Here is a 15,715-nt window from a genome sequence, read left to right as displayed (position 1 = left end):
AACTCAGGGGGCAATACAAGTGAGTCTCTTCTGGAGAAAGTTGTTAGATCTGTTGCTAGTTGGTAAAGTCAGTAAATGGGTCTGAAAGTTAGAGGAGAAAAAAAACAGCTAAAGCACCAAGTTGGAAGCACTGCTTGTTGACACTAAATCATTCTGAGAAATCAACGACAAATGAGGAAAGTTGGTAGCCTAGAAATCTAGACGCACCCTAGCGGCAGCAAATATATTTGCTCCGTAGGTGGGTCTAGAAACGAGCCATAGGAACTTTTTGAGTCTCGAACACCGTTTGTGTTCACCAATCACAGCGCTCTATCTGTTTAGAGAGTCGTTGGGAGGGCTTAACGCGATGACGACATACATTTTAATTGGCTTGTGAGGCTAACGTCATGCTCTATGCTCTGATTAGTCGTAGCGCTACCCTATTGTCAGAGCGATAGATATAACAGAGTGGCGACACTCCCATAGGACTCCGTTGTAAAAAATGGCGGGCCGACTTCCGGGTTATGGAGCCCTCAATAGTTCCAAACATTCCTCCCGCGGCGCTGGACCACGTCTGTTTCTATGGCTGCACAGCAAGAAACTACTGAGCTACGTTGACGAAATACCGACCAATTTTAAGTTATAAAGTGGTAATAATCTTTCCCAAGTACAGTAACCATGTTGACTTAACAAAATAAAAATTATTAGACTGATCGGTTCATTGAAAAACATTTATTTATTTACGTAACTGTGGTGATTTCAGTCCGTAGCCCAGAAGCAGCCCTGCTCACTTTTCATTCAAACAAACTAATGCCACTGCCACAGTTGTTAAATTTCATCAATGAGACCAACATTAATCTCTTCAAAATAATTTAACAAGCCAGCGGTAAACCTCTAAAAGCATGCGGATACGTTACTTGGCTCGTTTTCTCCGACGGGAGGACGGACGGTCGGCCCCGGCAGATCAGCTCAGTAGAGCGGCTGCTGCTGCTGTGACAGCCGCCTCCCCTGGTCCCCGGTCGGGGCTCACACAGACTCTGCACTTCTCCCAGAACAAACATCGGTGCAAGTTCCTAACAAACGTTATGAACTGACCACAGACTCCGGATTAAACGGTGACTTTCTTGCATGAACAAAATATTAAAACTGTGACGTGTTGACAGCGCTAAAGCCAGGTTTTGGCAGCTTTACTGTGGCTCGGTTGCCGCAAAATGGCGATATCGATGCTAATTTCTGTTAGCCCGTCTATGAGGTTTTGCATTATACGTTAGCATTAAGCTAGCGGGCTTTATATTTAGTTGTGATACTGGCTGTGTGTGTTTTGAACGTTGTTTCAAACTGTGTGGGTTTGATTGAACATCTTTTATGCTTAAATATATATATTCCCGCTTAATATATTGCTTTACTCCTCTTCTTATGCCATTTTTACTGTAGGGCAGGCTAATCTTCACTTTAGAGTGACAAATAAAACCTTGAAGCAAGAAGATTTTGCCTTTTGTTTGAAAACTGACATTGATGTACATACAGTAATTCAGTAACAGTTGTAAATATACCTTTGTACGGTTTATTTTTTAATATTTACCGTCCAAAAGCAAGCTCAGTGCTGTCTGTCCCATAGCAGAACATGACAGCGGCAGCCTCGTTTGGAACTATTGGGAGCTACATGAACCACGTGACCGCGCTGGCGGCGACATCAAAGGCTGTCGCCACTCTGTTATATCTATCGCTCTGCCTATTGTGTGCAGAGGCAGTTTGAAAGACAGCCTTCATCCCGCCCCCTGGATTGAGCCGAGGTCTACCGGTCGTTGCCAGACTATACATTTTAATGATATAGTCTGGCTTGTCAGGCTAGAAAGTTGGCACTCCAGCTGACCAATGTATGGTGTACATTTTAGGACATCCATCCTCTTTTTATATCATTTATATACTGTATTTATTTGTTGTTCACTTGTTTGTATGACCATTAATAACTGCCTTTGTACTGAAATTATTATTAGAAAAAAAAACTCAAGTGATAGGCTGTCAGAGTGACACATCTGATTGGCTGCAGATGATCCCCTCATAGAAAATGCATTTGTGAATCGGAGTCACATCAGTGGAGTCTCAAAACACAAATGCAGCGAAGTTTACAAATTAAAAGCACCTTGTTAATGCAGGTCCAACATATATCAACATATATTGTATATCAATGTAAGAAGCTCCAATTATGTATTTGATGAAGATTGCAAATACTTTTACTGAGGCCGTTTAGTCTGACGTCTTTTTTTCTGAGGCAGTTTAGTCTGATGCCTTTTGGTCCAATTACTTTTTTTCTGAGGCTGATTAGTGTGACATCTGACAGAGGTTTTCCTGAGACCGTATGCCTTTTCATTTAAGGTCTGACACTGAAGTCTGACACCTGAGGATGTCCTAAACCGTACCAATGGTGTAACCTTATCCTCAGTTGGCTGACAAATAGTATAACTCCATCACTCACTTAACTCTACGGGCTGGTCCTGCTTCTCTTCCAGACAAATAATGTAGAAAAGAAAGACAGGCAAGTCATGGGTCAGTTGGACCTGTCTGGGACTGGGAGCTTGATTTTTCTTAAACAATGTGATTTGTCAGTTTTTAAGTATGATTTGTTGAATTTCTCTGTGAATTTAAGTTTCTTTAACAAAAGCTGAGTGATATGAAAAAGATATGAAACACAAACTGCTGCAGAAACAGGCACCAAAATATATAATATAAATAAATCATATTACTATTGTGATTATTTAATTGGCCTTCAGAGAATGTATTCCAGCATTCAGTTATTCCTTAATGCATTACATTTTTTAATTGTCATGTTGTATTACTGTAGTATTAGCATTAGAAATGTCATTTACTATCTTTAGAGGTGTCATGGTTCGATCGCAGGGGCTTTGCAGAGCTCAGTGCTGCAGAACATCAAAGAAAGTCAATCATATCTCATAAAAAATTCATAGACCTACATTAGAACTCCCAGGTAAGAACTTGTGGATTATCTAGAGATGAAAATAGTACTTTGTGAGTCAGTTGAGACCAACTGTGTTTGGGTCTACATTTATTTATCCCATAATTTCTTAATGAGTTGAAAATATGCTATTAAGCACCTACAATCCTGTGGAAAATTTGAATTTTATCACATTGTAATATCGCACATTTATTTCCAGATGCATTCAGATTGCAATTTAGCTTTTAATAACAGAGACAGTGACTTTAGAGCTTACCATATTACTTTATAGGTTACTGAGCTGAAGATTGCTAACCAGGGCCATGGCAACGCAAAATTGAAAAGGATTACCTTTGAATTAAAAACTGATTAGTACATCAGTGAGCTCTTTACATCCAATCGGCCTTGTTGAAAATAAAGATAAGGCCAGTAAAGGTTGATTTATGGAGAAAGTAAATCTGATATACAGTAGAAGAAAGTTGGGCTTCATATTATTTTCAAAAAAAGAAGGCATTGATTTATTGGAAATAAAGGAGTCTAGTATGTGTTGAATGCTTCACTTTGGTTCAATACATTATACTTGCAGTAGACTGGTCCATGCTCATTGCAGCCTGCTGTGCATCATCATCATCATCAGGTGTTTTTATACTGTAACAGTGTTTTATTGTACAAACTATAGCCTAGGCCTATTTGTGGCTTGCCAACCAATTCTATTACTGTCACTCTACTACTAACTATTTTGTACAATATGAAACTTCTGAATACTACAACGCCAAACTTTTGCTTTATTAATTCTTTAGGGAAAAAAACACATTTTCCACAGCATGTGAAAATGTAATGTTTTCACATGTAGCAGTTCGGTCTTGTTTTAGATTTAAGCTGTCAGCAAACACATTTTGTATGCCATCCTTAATGGAGAAGAATGCAATATGGAAGAAGCAAGAGCTGTGGCCAAGATATATTATTTTTATGGTACTCTTGTGTGAGATCCTCACAAGATGTACCCTTTTTTATTCTATTCATAGTACTCATGTTCAAAAATATTATGTCCATAGACATACTGTACTAACATGGTGCAGTAGGAAATTCAGTTCACCATTTGCACTGTACGCCTTTGTTCTGAGCACAAGGGTTAGGATTAAATTGTGTGTAAAAATAATTTACTGTGGGATTTAATGTATAGTTTTACTAAAGTCTACCGTTTGTTCCTGCTTAACTGTCTGAAGCTACAGTATAATGCAGGTAAACCAAAAACTTCAGAATCTGACAGAAGATATAGAAAGAGCATCATGTCTCAAACTGTCACTATATGACCAAAGAATGCAACAGGTTGACATCTGTTCAAAATTTTAGGGTTTAATGATTTAGGGACATTCACAAATTTATAAGCTGTTCATCATAATGTGTGGCTTTCTGCTAATGTTATAATGAAGCCTATAGTACAGTATTATAATTATTTATAAATATATATATATATATATATATATATATATATATATATATATATATATATATATATATATATATATCATTTCACTAAACCTGATGTTCATCTTTTAGCCTCTGGTGAATTTTTTTTGTTGAATTTAATAAAGGAGGCTCTTTTGGTGTCATGTAGAAAAAACATATTGGCACAGAATAAGCTTTCCTTTACATGCAATATCCCATTTATTTCCTCCTCTTGCCTGCTCCCTTTGCTGCGATGTTCATTTGCACCCTGTAATTAACTCAGCATATCTCTGTCATGATGTGGAAATAAACCGCAATTTAGCTCCGAAGGCAATTTAAGTGTGTGTGCGGTGTGTGTGCGCGCAAAGGGGTAATGGTAAAACAAACGATAGCAAGAGGTTAATGGGAAGAGAATTAAAAGTGAGATTAGACACTGATTAGCTGGTATAGAACCAGATGAAGTGGAGAGAGAAGTAGAGAAAGAAGAGTTCTGAGATAAAGGTGTGATACACATTAAACTGAAAGAGAGACTGAATATGAGACACTGGATATAACCTAGAGAGCAAAGCGTATGAGTATAGATGAAAGCAGACATGGATGTAACTTGTGCAAATGGCATATTATGTATAAAAATTTAGTTGTGCTACATTTGTTTAACAAGAAGAAATTGTTGTTTTGAATAAGTGGACAAGATAAGGATGATGACATCATTAATGTGCAAAGGAAATTGGTGCTCGTGTAGGCTACATTATTCTCTGTGTATAACAAAACAGTCATTGTGTAAAGTGTTAGGATGGCTGGACCCAAATGCAAGACAACAGTCCAAGACAGGGAAATGCAATGCAAGTGTTTTCAATAAAACAAAGCCCAAACAAAAACACAAGAAAACCATAGGGAACCAAACACAAGAGATCCATCTCAGAAAAAGCAGGAGCAGCAACAAACAGGAAATCTAAATGCTGAAAACATGAGGGCACCAGGGCACAGAACAGAAAACTTCCTCAGTAACAAACAGACGAACTGCCGAAGACAAGTGGAAGCACAGAGACTAAATACTCAAAGAAAAAGGCAAGGTTAATTCACATACTGTATAGGTGAGACACAGGCGCGGAGACAATCAAGGAGGAAAGGAAATGCAAGAAAGGAGGTAGACACAAGTGACCCGTCACGGGAAAATATGACTCATTGGTCTTCATGAAAGTTTGGGGGTTTTGAGTTAAAATACTAAGGAATATGAAAATAATTCACAATAACAACATAATCATGATGTAGCCTGTCTATTTAATGCTATATTCAGGAAAGGGCCCTGAGGTCTTTCACTCAGATATACCAGACCAATATAGCCTACACCTAGTCTATAGCCTAGTTTATTATTTGTTGCTTTTAAAGTTTCAAAATATTTTGAAACAATATTTAACCCTTTTGAATCCAACTAGATTTCAGATGTGGCAGTAAAACTCCCCTTGGAAAATAACACACACATGCCCATATACACAGCAACTCAAATTTAAGTGACCTTCAAAAGAAATTAAACTACTACAGTATGTGGGCCGCACTCACACACACTAAACCAGCATGATAAACCAGGGTAACAGTACGCCTAACCACATAACAAGCCTGATGTAGAGCAATGATGGAGTGCAGCCCAAAAACTTATGGCTGGTTCAATCAAACAAGGGAAATAAAACAGCAATACCTCATTCAGGTGTTTGAATCCACTGTGCAGGGATGATGGTCCCTCAGCTTCAGAGGAGCAGGGAGGAGCAGGGTGGAGGCAGGTGTAGCGGGCATGGTCTCGGCAGTGCGGCCCAAACTGTGCTGCGCAGACCTCCAGTATAGTCCAGGGACATCAAGAAATGTCTTTATGACGTCGTTTCAGCTCACTACTTCATTTTCAAGGTCTCCACGTCAGGAACAATAAACTTTAGCGCCACTGGCGTAAGCTGTTGTAGCCAAATGTCCATCAGAGACGTTTTGTGTCCATTCACTTGGCTAAGTATGCTAACGAGACATGTTAGGCATGCTAATGAGCCGATATAAAACATGAACAACTCTGCAACACACAACAATAGAAGTAGGCTCAAAAATAAGAGTAGCAAAGCTATTGTTTACAGACTCCAATAGTGAGATTAAATACCAACACTTGTTTGCACTAACTGTCCACGCATGTTTTTTTTCTGTCGCGAATCTGACTATCCGTCAAGTTATCCAACATTAACGAAGGTTGTCACTTCCTGTTTTCACAGCTTCTATGACACAAACCACTTCCTTTTTAGAACAATGAACTCTTCAAAATAAAAGACTAATTTTAACATCCTCCTACCTCTGCACACCTTTAAACTGATTTAGCCTATAGCATTTTACGCTTTTAAGTAAACTTTAACATTTTGATCGTAACTGATAAGCTACATCATTTTAACATTTTAGCCTTTTTAAACTCAATGCAATCATGTAGGTAGCCTATCTGCCATCATATCATTTTAAACACTTATGATTATTTCGTAGCCTGCATGGTTACATTTCCTATTTGAAATAGCAAATAACAAAACTGATGCTATCAGGCATCTGTAATTGTTTATAGTGTGTTTTGTTTGTCTAGTGTTTTGGGAAATTAATTTGACTTCTAGGAGTCTAGTAAAGTGTAAAGCCTGTAACCGCACTGCAAAAAAAGAGAAAAAACATTACAATGAAAGAATACTGAAAAGGCAGATGAACTGATAAACTAATTATCCACTCAACATCTAATATCAACATTTACATTTTTAAAATCACGGTTTGTCTTCAGTCCTTACATTTTGTAGGCTACAGTAGGCTACAATGGTTTTCATCACCCTAAACAGTACTCATACAGTAGTAGCTATATATAGGCTATATATATGCATATATTATATTATTTTTTATTATTATTATTATTATTATAAACATGTCGATTCAGGAGGGTTTGTATGTGTCAGGGAAGACTTTGCGAATGCAATTGTTACTCAAAGTCTATATCCCAAGCATGCACAAACAAACACTGACAGAGCATGGTGTAAGTCTGAGTCCTCTTCATTTCCCACTTCATCCTAATAGGGACTGCTTTCTCCTGCTCATGTCCACCATTGAGACAGGGAGCAGGATCAAATGAATCCCACTGTGCAGTAGTTCAGTAGTTTGGAAGAAACATTCCCAGGTTGACTCAGATTAGTCAGCATGAGCACTGATGAAGTCCTCATTGTGGTTGAGTTACTGAGCCCATTAGTGGGGGACTGAAGGTAATTGACAAAATAAAGGAAATAAAAAAGATAGAGGGCTGTATTTTCATGCTGGCAAACGTCCAGTGTTAGTGCAAATGCTGGGAGGTTGGCAGTTGCTTTTTGTTGTCCCCATGACTGTTTGGTAATTTCGTGGATCTGAACAAACCTGTAGCGAAGCTGTGTCTCTGCAGGCAGTTCAATTGAATTTTGGATAACACTTCCGCCTGTGAAGTAGCCTACATACAGTAGGCTATGTCTTAAAGAAAGAAAAGGTTGTTTCTGCATGAACAGCTAGTAGCCTACAACCCTTGTAAATTTATCAAGCGTGACATGGTGTTTCAGTTATTAATAAAAAACATTTCAAGTTATGCTTAATGTTAGGAAACAGCCTCATGATTGAGTCTCAGTCTTATTCACTTGACATTAGGCTACTATATAGCTAGCATCTTCTGTTTGTGTATGCTGTTTCTTGACTTGTTAGCTTGCAAAGCAGTGGCTGACACACTGTTGTGCTCATGTAAATTCTGTATAGACAATTTTTCAAGGATGTCCTCCACACAAGCTGTTCACCGAAGTCAGGGGTCGGGATTGGTTCTGTAGGGAGACAATCGAAGAATCCCTCCCTGTGTGATGTAGACGGATTGTCAAAGCAACGAGGATAATTTGTATGAAAAGACAAGCCTTTAATCAGTTGTCTTACAATGGTTGTTGATAACGATTTTAGCTTGACAATGTAAACAATAAAGAGCTGAATTGAGTAAAGCACACCCAAATTACTTTATACCTACACTAAATATCAAAGCTACAATTTGAACTCTCACTCTAAATGCATTTGTAGTCATAATATTATCTATATTTGCGTCCTTGTATTGAATGAACATGACAAAAAGTGGAAAAAAAGAAATACATAAAATAAGCTTGAATCAAACCTCTTCATTTACTCATTTTCTGCCAAGTTGTATTTTTTATCAAGCACATCTGAACACAACCAGCCCCAAAGCAGGTTTGTTCGTCTGGTTCTATGCATGCAACCCTCTTGTTTGTTTTGCTGTTATCTTGTTTGTTGATGGGTTTTCTTTTTTTGTATTACCAGAACAAATTTAATTAGAGCTGAAGGAATACAAATCAGTATTCACCCACCAAATGCTATTTGGTCTCCTAATAAAGGACTTGGAGAGAGGAAGGAAAGAATTACAAATGTGTTTTCAAGAGCTGGAAAGAGAATTGCTTGAGGAATGTGAGTCTTTTAACAAATGAATGTAATTTTACAAACTGGCCCACTGTCCTTTTTATTCCCAAGATAGGAATAAAGAGGACAGGTTTTTTTTTCTTGTAATATTCAGACAATGTTTTTGATATCAGAGCACAAAACCCAGTCAAACCGATAGGCATTCTCTGATGTGGTTCTATTGATTTTTAGACAAATCGTTCAATCACGTTTTGAGTTTCAGTATTTTTTCTTCTCAACAAAAATACACTGCCCATCCATAAAAAAAGTCACCACTTGGATTTGACTAAGCTAATAGGTAAGAGCCTAAAATGTAAAAAGTTCTAGTCCCAAGCTTACATATTGTATGACACAATAACAGTAGTGCAGATTGTTTAGTGCTGAATTACTGTCCAATACTATACAGTACATACCTGTTCTCCCTACGAAATGTTTGAATAATTGATTTTACAGTGGTTCTCCCAACATTTAAAATTAGTTTGACAGATTTTGACAACTCAACAATGTTGTATGTACTGTAATGACTCAAACAATGAAATGAGGACTATTCATTTTACAGGGAATGACTAGCATTCTCATAAGTATAGTTCATTTTGACTGACTTGACATACTGTAAGCAAATGATAATGTTATAAAACAGCAGAGACTTGTATGAAAGCAACTGACACATGTCCAAAAGCGTTTGAGAAATTGCTACTATGATGTGCACAAATGACTAAATGTTGTGGAGGTTTAACTAATAGTTGAGAGAATTTAATTCTTATCTGAGAAAAGCAACTGAGGAAAAACTGTAACACAGCAATATTAGAATTTTGTGGATATTATATGAGGTTGATAAGAAGAAGATGTATAAAACTAAGCACAACACACCCTGCCGAGCTCCCCTTACTTTCAAGTCATTTCTTTTGTTTTTCTTTTTCTTGCCACCTTCAATTTTATGTGTATTACACTGCCACACTCAACACTTAATTGTGAAGGGTTTCAAGGGTTTGCTTATTCACACCCCTACTCCCAACGTGGTTTGGATATTAACAGAGTGTGGCTGAGTGTGTTTGCTTGTGAAGACAGAGAGCCTGAAAGCACAAGGCTTTATCAGGACAGGCTGCGAGTGAGACACAGTATTGTTACTTTGTTATGGCAAACAACCTCAAACAAAACCAGCCAACCAGGGGTTCTCCTTAGTGTCCATTATCGACAGGAAATGCATTAGTGTCAGTTCATGATGTTCAATTAATGTATATATTCAATGTAGTGCTGAAGGATCTAATGGGGTCCTTGATCCTTTACATAGCAGTGAATGTTTAGCTTGAATCCAGGCCTGATAATACAATAGATAATGATAGAAAATATACATAATGAAGGTGCTGATGATGTAATATGAAGGCTTTCCATCAAAACAAACCTTTAGTCAACATTGAAGAAAAAATATTCTTGCGATCAGGCAAAAAAACGCAAATCTGGTGAATATTTGATTAAAAAAACAACCTGTCATTCAGTTGGAGGTGGATATTAACAGAGATTCTGAGTTATCCTTGTATTAAGCTAAAGTGAGATTTTACACATCGGAACTAAAATAGATTCATGACCACATGGACTGAGTGCTGCTTCTCTCTCCAAAGAAGCTAATCTCAGCAGTCTTTTGAACTTCCCCTACCAGTTGGTTTACTCTGTCGACCTGACCCACAGTCTCCACTGTGTCTCTGAGGTGGTCAATCCTTTGATATCAGACAAATATACTGATTGACCAACTGGTGACTGATGCTTTCTTTTGCCTGAAAAGAGCGAATGAAGCAATAAGCGCACAGTAAAGACAGATCCAATACTGTATCTGCTGCTGGATGATTAGATAAAATGGTTTGATGTTGGCCATTGAAGCTTGTATGAATGCATTACAGCACACAACATGTAATGGAGCAAAGGTAGAAATAAAGATATCATTGTGAATACAGAAGGGGGAAAAACACTATTCTACCAAAACATACAATACACAAACAGACATGTGCACCACAATGTTTTTTCTTGCTTTCATGTCCAGAAACATTTCAAACAAAACAGTCTCCTCATCTCAGTCCAGCACTATCATGTTATTTCAGGCTATGCTACGTAGAGTGGCTTTACTTTCCATGTGGTGCTCACCTCAAGCCTCTGCCATATTTGCTGCTGTGTTCATCTGTGGATGATACCATTTCCAATTCATTATACCATGCTTTGTTTAAGAGGTTCCTGCAAATTTAATACCGTTTTGTTGTTTTGCTTTATTTTTTACCCCTTTTTTCTTCCCCCATCTCTGTATATCTTTGTCTGCTCTTACATGGGAGAGTATTTTAGAAAGCATGACTTTATCTCCGACCCTCTAATATACAGCCTGGATGCTTGGAGCTCTCCACTGCGTGTGTGTGACTGTGTGTGTTTCTGTTGGAGTCCTCTGTCTTCTGCCAAGTTGAGTTCGTTCAATTCATTAGCTCCCCACCAACGTACCCTGCTAAAACAAGCACAAGCGGTGCATGTTGTTTACTGTGTGACAATAGACAACAGACTCAATAAACGACCTGATTCAGCGAATAATCACGTTATCTCTGACATGTTGTGTCTTAGCCCACACCTTGTGAATTGGTGATCACAACTAGAATGAGTTGGGTAATGTTCTGCATTCAGCTTCATTTTTTTCTCAGTGTTGCCAATCTAACGACTTGGTTGGTAGATTCAGCAATTTTCAGACCCATTTGGTGACATTTATAACAGACTGTTATCAGGCCTGTGTCGTGGCTAACAGGCACCTTCCTCTGTTTTCTGCTCTGCTCATTGGGAGGCATAGATGCAGAACAATTCATTTAATCCACATGGAAAATTATAAACATAAATGAGTGTTGTCTGACAACAGAAACAGCAAAACATTTAAATGAGAACAGCTTTAATGGAAATACAGTATGAACCTATTAAAAAAAACTGTATTAATGAGTAGGAGAGTAGTATACATGTAAAGGGCCGAAACCACCATATCATTATGTATTCATATACTGTATTTGCAACATTTACTGACTTTTCAAGCAGGCTTAGAATAGCACCAAACAGTTAGGAGTCATAAGCCAAACTATGAGATGACAGTCCTAAATAAGCGGGCTTCTATTCTTCTAGCCAAACACTGCACATTTGTGTTTTGTTGCTACTGTTTTCATTTTACCATCACCCTGATAAAAAGAATTTAACATGTTCACTGCTGATTTTGCAAATTAGCACCAAACACAAACTTGGCATTTAGTCATAACTATGGGGATGATCATCCCAAAAGAGAAGTGCTTACAGCATCCTGAGGTCTGTGGCATTTGAGGAATTACTAAAGTTTTGAATGTCTGAAGATATGAAAATACTGTGGAGAGAGAGTTTTTTATTGCTTTTGTCCACATTATCAGCGGAATTTTCATTTTTTTTTATATTATCTCCTGCTCTCTTTGCACCTCCCCACCATTTCCCTCAATAAATTTGTACAAACCACCCAATTCTGAAACCCAAATAATCTGGTTCAACTTTCTACAGAGAGCATAGGCAATAAAGTGGGGACATTCACTGCTGTGTTTTTCTTCTTGCTCTGTGTCTACAAAATCTCCGTCGTCTTTGTGTGACTTTGTAACACTGAGTCTGGCAAAGCACTGAGCATGTAACAGAGAGAGCATTTTAATCTTTGCATTTTATTCCTAACCCAAACTCTGGGGTCTTGTTAGACAGCCAATTTCTCATCATTGTGGGGCCCTCAGCATCTTCACCACAAGAGTCTTTCACCCACCGGCACGCATGGGATTTTACTGAATTTTGTTGGTGCAGTTCAACAGCAGTGGTGCTAGCAGACAGGCGTTTTAGTTAAGTGGACAGAGAGAAGAAAGGATGCTGCTGGCAACACGGTACCTCCGTATGAAATGCAAGTCAGGTCTAGCCAGTGCCGTGCTCTGGCAGAGGACATCTCACCTAATAAAGTTCTAAGAAAGGAGGGCATGAGAGACAGAGAGGCAGAGGGAACAAGGCCAAGGGAGAGCCAGTACTCTGGAAAAATCCAACAGACCAGAACATGCAAAGGAAGTAGAGCTGAGAGCCTGGAGTGAAAGAAAGAGACGGGGGAGAGAGTAAGTGAGGAGGTTGGGGCTAATCAAGGCTTTTTCTGCATTTCAAATCATGCCTCCTTGGCGAAATGTGATGATTTGTATTGATAATTTATTTCAGTTTTTAGTGGATCTATTTTTCATTTCCCCTGCGGTTGACTTTCAGGTAATCGTAAAAGCTATACTTTCTGTCCAACTTTTCCAACAACTTTTCAATAACAGAACTGAAAGATAAGCCAGTCACATTGGTGATTGTATTAACTGTTATCTAGTTATTAGCACCATCAGAGAGCAAACATACTTAGTGCAATGTTCTCTATCTGGTCCATGCTGATGTGGACTACATAGTTTATACTGATTGTGCATGTTTGTGTGTGTGTGAGTGTGTGAGCACGTTTATGCATAGAGTGTGCAAACAGAGGAACAGATAAGCAGGCAATTCAGTGAGAGTGGGTATGGGACTAATTGGCCGGTAATGAAACCACTGGCTTAATTACTCACACAGATATTTAGCTTGTCTGAAGCAGAAATCAGGGTTGGAAAAATCCGCACAAGGTCAGAAACTCTGGCTACACTGCAGTGAACCCACCATTTGTAATCTATCTATCTATCTATCTATCTATCTATCTATCTATCTATCTATCTATCTATCTATCTATCTATCTATCTATCTATCTATCTATCTATCTATCTATCTATCTATCTATCTATCTATCTATCTATCTATCTATCTATCTAACCAGTCTCTACTCAAAAAAGAACACAACAGAACAAGAGCTTATTGTTGATTACAGTATTACTGTAATATTTATTAACTAGACTACTAAGTACAGTGTAAATGTCCTGTATAATATAATGAACTGCATGATCATTTGGCAATGGTGGTGGAGAATATGTTATGTATGACAGGCTATAACATTACAATATCTATGAATGAGATGTGATGATTACAGTAAATATTGTCGGATTTCCACATCAATCCGGTCATGAGAAAAATGTTGAGAGTGGGCCTACCCTGTAACTGAAGACCCTTGGATGGATTTCAAGCAGCTGACATGATGTGGTCGATGATCTTCAACAGCAAACTCTGGGTGGGATTTCCTGGAGGCATCATCCGTTACAGTGGAAAAGGATTCTGCCCGGTGTCTCAGTGGTTTGAGCTTTGGTTTTTTCTCTGCAGGCAGTTGTGGGTAAATCATTTTATCTGCCTGCGTCTTTGTTAGGTTGATGCAAATTAAACTCTAATGCTTTGGCTATAGAACTTTAGCAGGGGTTATCATACTTAACAGCTTCCTAACACAGCTGGAAACAAAAATGGGTGGACAGATGAGAATGAATCCAAATATTACGTAAGTATGGCCAAAACAATGAGCTGTGGGTAAACATACATGTACTCTGATTTACGTAAGTAGGTGGGCTAATAATGTTACACTGGTTGTTTATTTTTATGTTTATGAGTAATTTTGATTAAAATGAAAAAAAAAAAACATTTGATAACGGAAAACATTCCATATATAACCAATTGATACATTATTCATATATAAATATTGATTACTGCCACTTGAATTTTAATATGGAAACAAAAAAGGAAAAGTGTTGCACTGTTTTACTTTTACTGTATTACAGTTGAATATGTATGATACTAATGGATATCGATCTATTATATTGAAACACAGACATTGTAGTTTCTTGGGCAGAAATCCAAAAGTGATGTTTTTCCTGTTGAATAAGAAAATATATTGATGTTCCAAAAAAGGAAAAGTTTAGTAACAGCACAAGGTCACTGTTTAATTTGTACTCATAATCACTACCTGATGTAGGCCTATAGTCTGGTGTCTGCTAATTAAAGTGGTTGTAGTGGAAGAATTACTCTTCAATGCCTTAGGAGAGAACAAAACAATGCAGACTGGTAAATACTTGCCTCTGATGTGACCTCTACTCCACTACTGAGTACAGGACTGTATTTCTTTTAAAACCATTTTCCAGACGGCTTTGAGTAAGTAGGCAGGTAGGCAACACATCACACAAAATGTAAAGTATCTTTAGGATTACTGCAACGTATAATTACTAAATTCAAGTCCAAGTTGTGTGCTGCATCATTTAACCAAACAATGTATGGTTGAAAAATTTAGAAAAATAGCCAACTCCATCTTGAGCTACTATGTCTGATCATGATATCCCAATGAAAACATTTTAGTGACATACCAGTTCTATCCCCTGACCTTCAGTATCCACCCACATGCTCTTGAAGCACACTATACATAATAGCTTTTCAGAATCTTTTCTTTTTAAATGTTTTCCCATAACACAGATTCTCTAATGAGGACTCATTACAGTACATGTTAATATTTTACTTGTGTACAGCACTTTGTTCCAGCTAAGGCTGCTCTTAAAGTTGAGTTGAGATAATAACTGAATGAAATTGAAAGGAAATTTGTAAAAAACAAAACAAAAAAACAAATCAATAACAACAACAACAACAACAAAACAAAAACGCATTTATAAAGACACAAATTTCTGAATGAACATGACATTTAATGTGTGCAATGGTTTTCTTGGCCTATATGAATGGCACTATGTGAAAGGATGCGCATCAAGGCCCCTGTGTGAATTTAGGGTTCATAGCCTCTACCAACCGCTCTGGCTGTCTCACCCTATATTAAACACATATTTAAATTTTCTTAAGATTTAATTTATAGCCACTTACCTGACCCTGACCCTGACCCTGACCGTAACCCTAACCGTAAAACACAACTTCGCCTCAAAACTTTTCTGATTT

Source organism: Trachurus japonicus, chromosome 3, assembly GCF_045865225.1.
Source record: "Trachurus japonicus isolate A0001 chromosome 3, Traja_1.0".
Taxonomy (NCBI): domain Eukaryota; kingdom Metazoa; phylum Chordata; class Actinopteri; order Carangiformes; family Carangidae; genus Trachurus; species Trachurus japonicus.
This window is presented reverse-complemented; position numbering follows the sequence as displayed.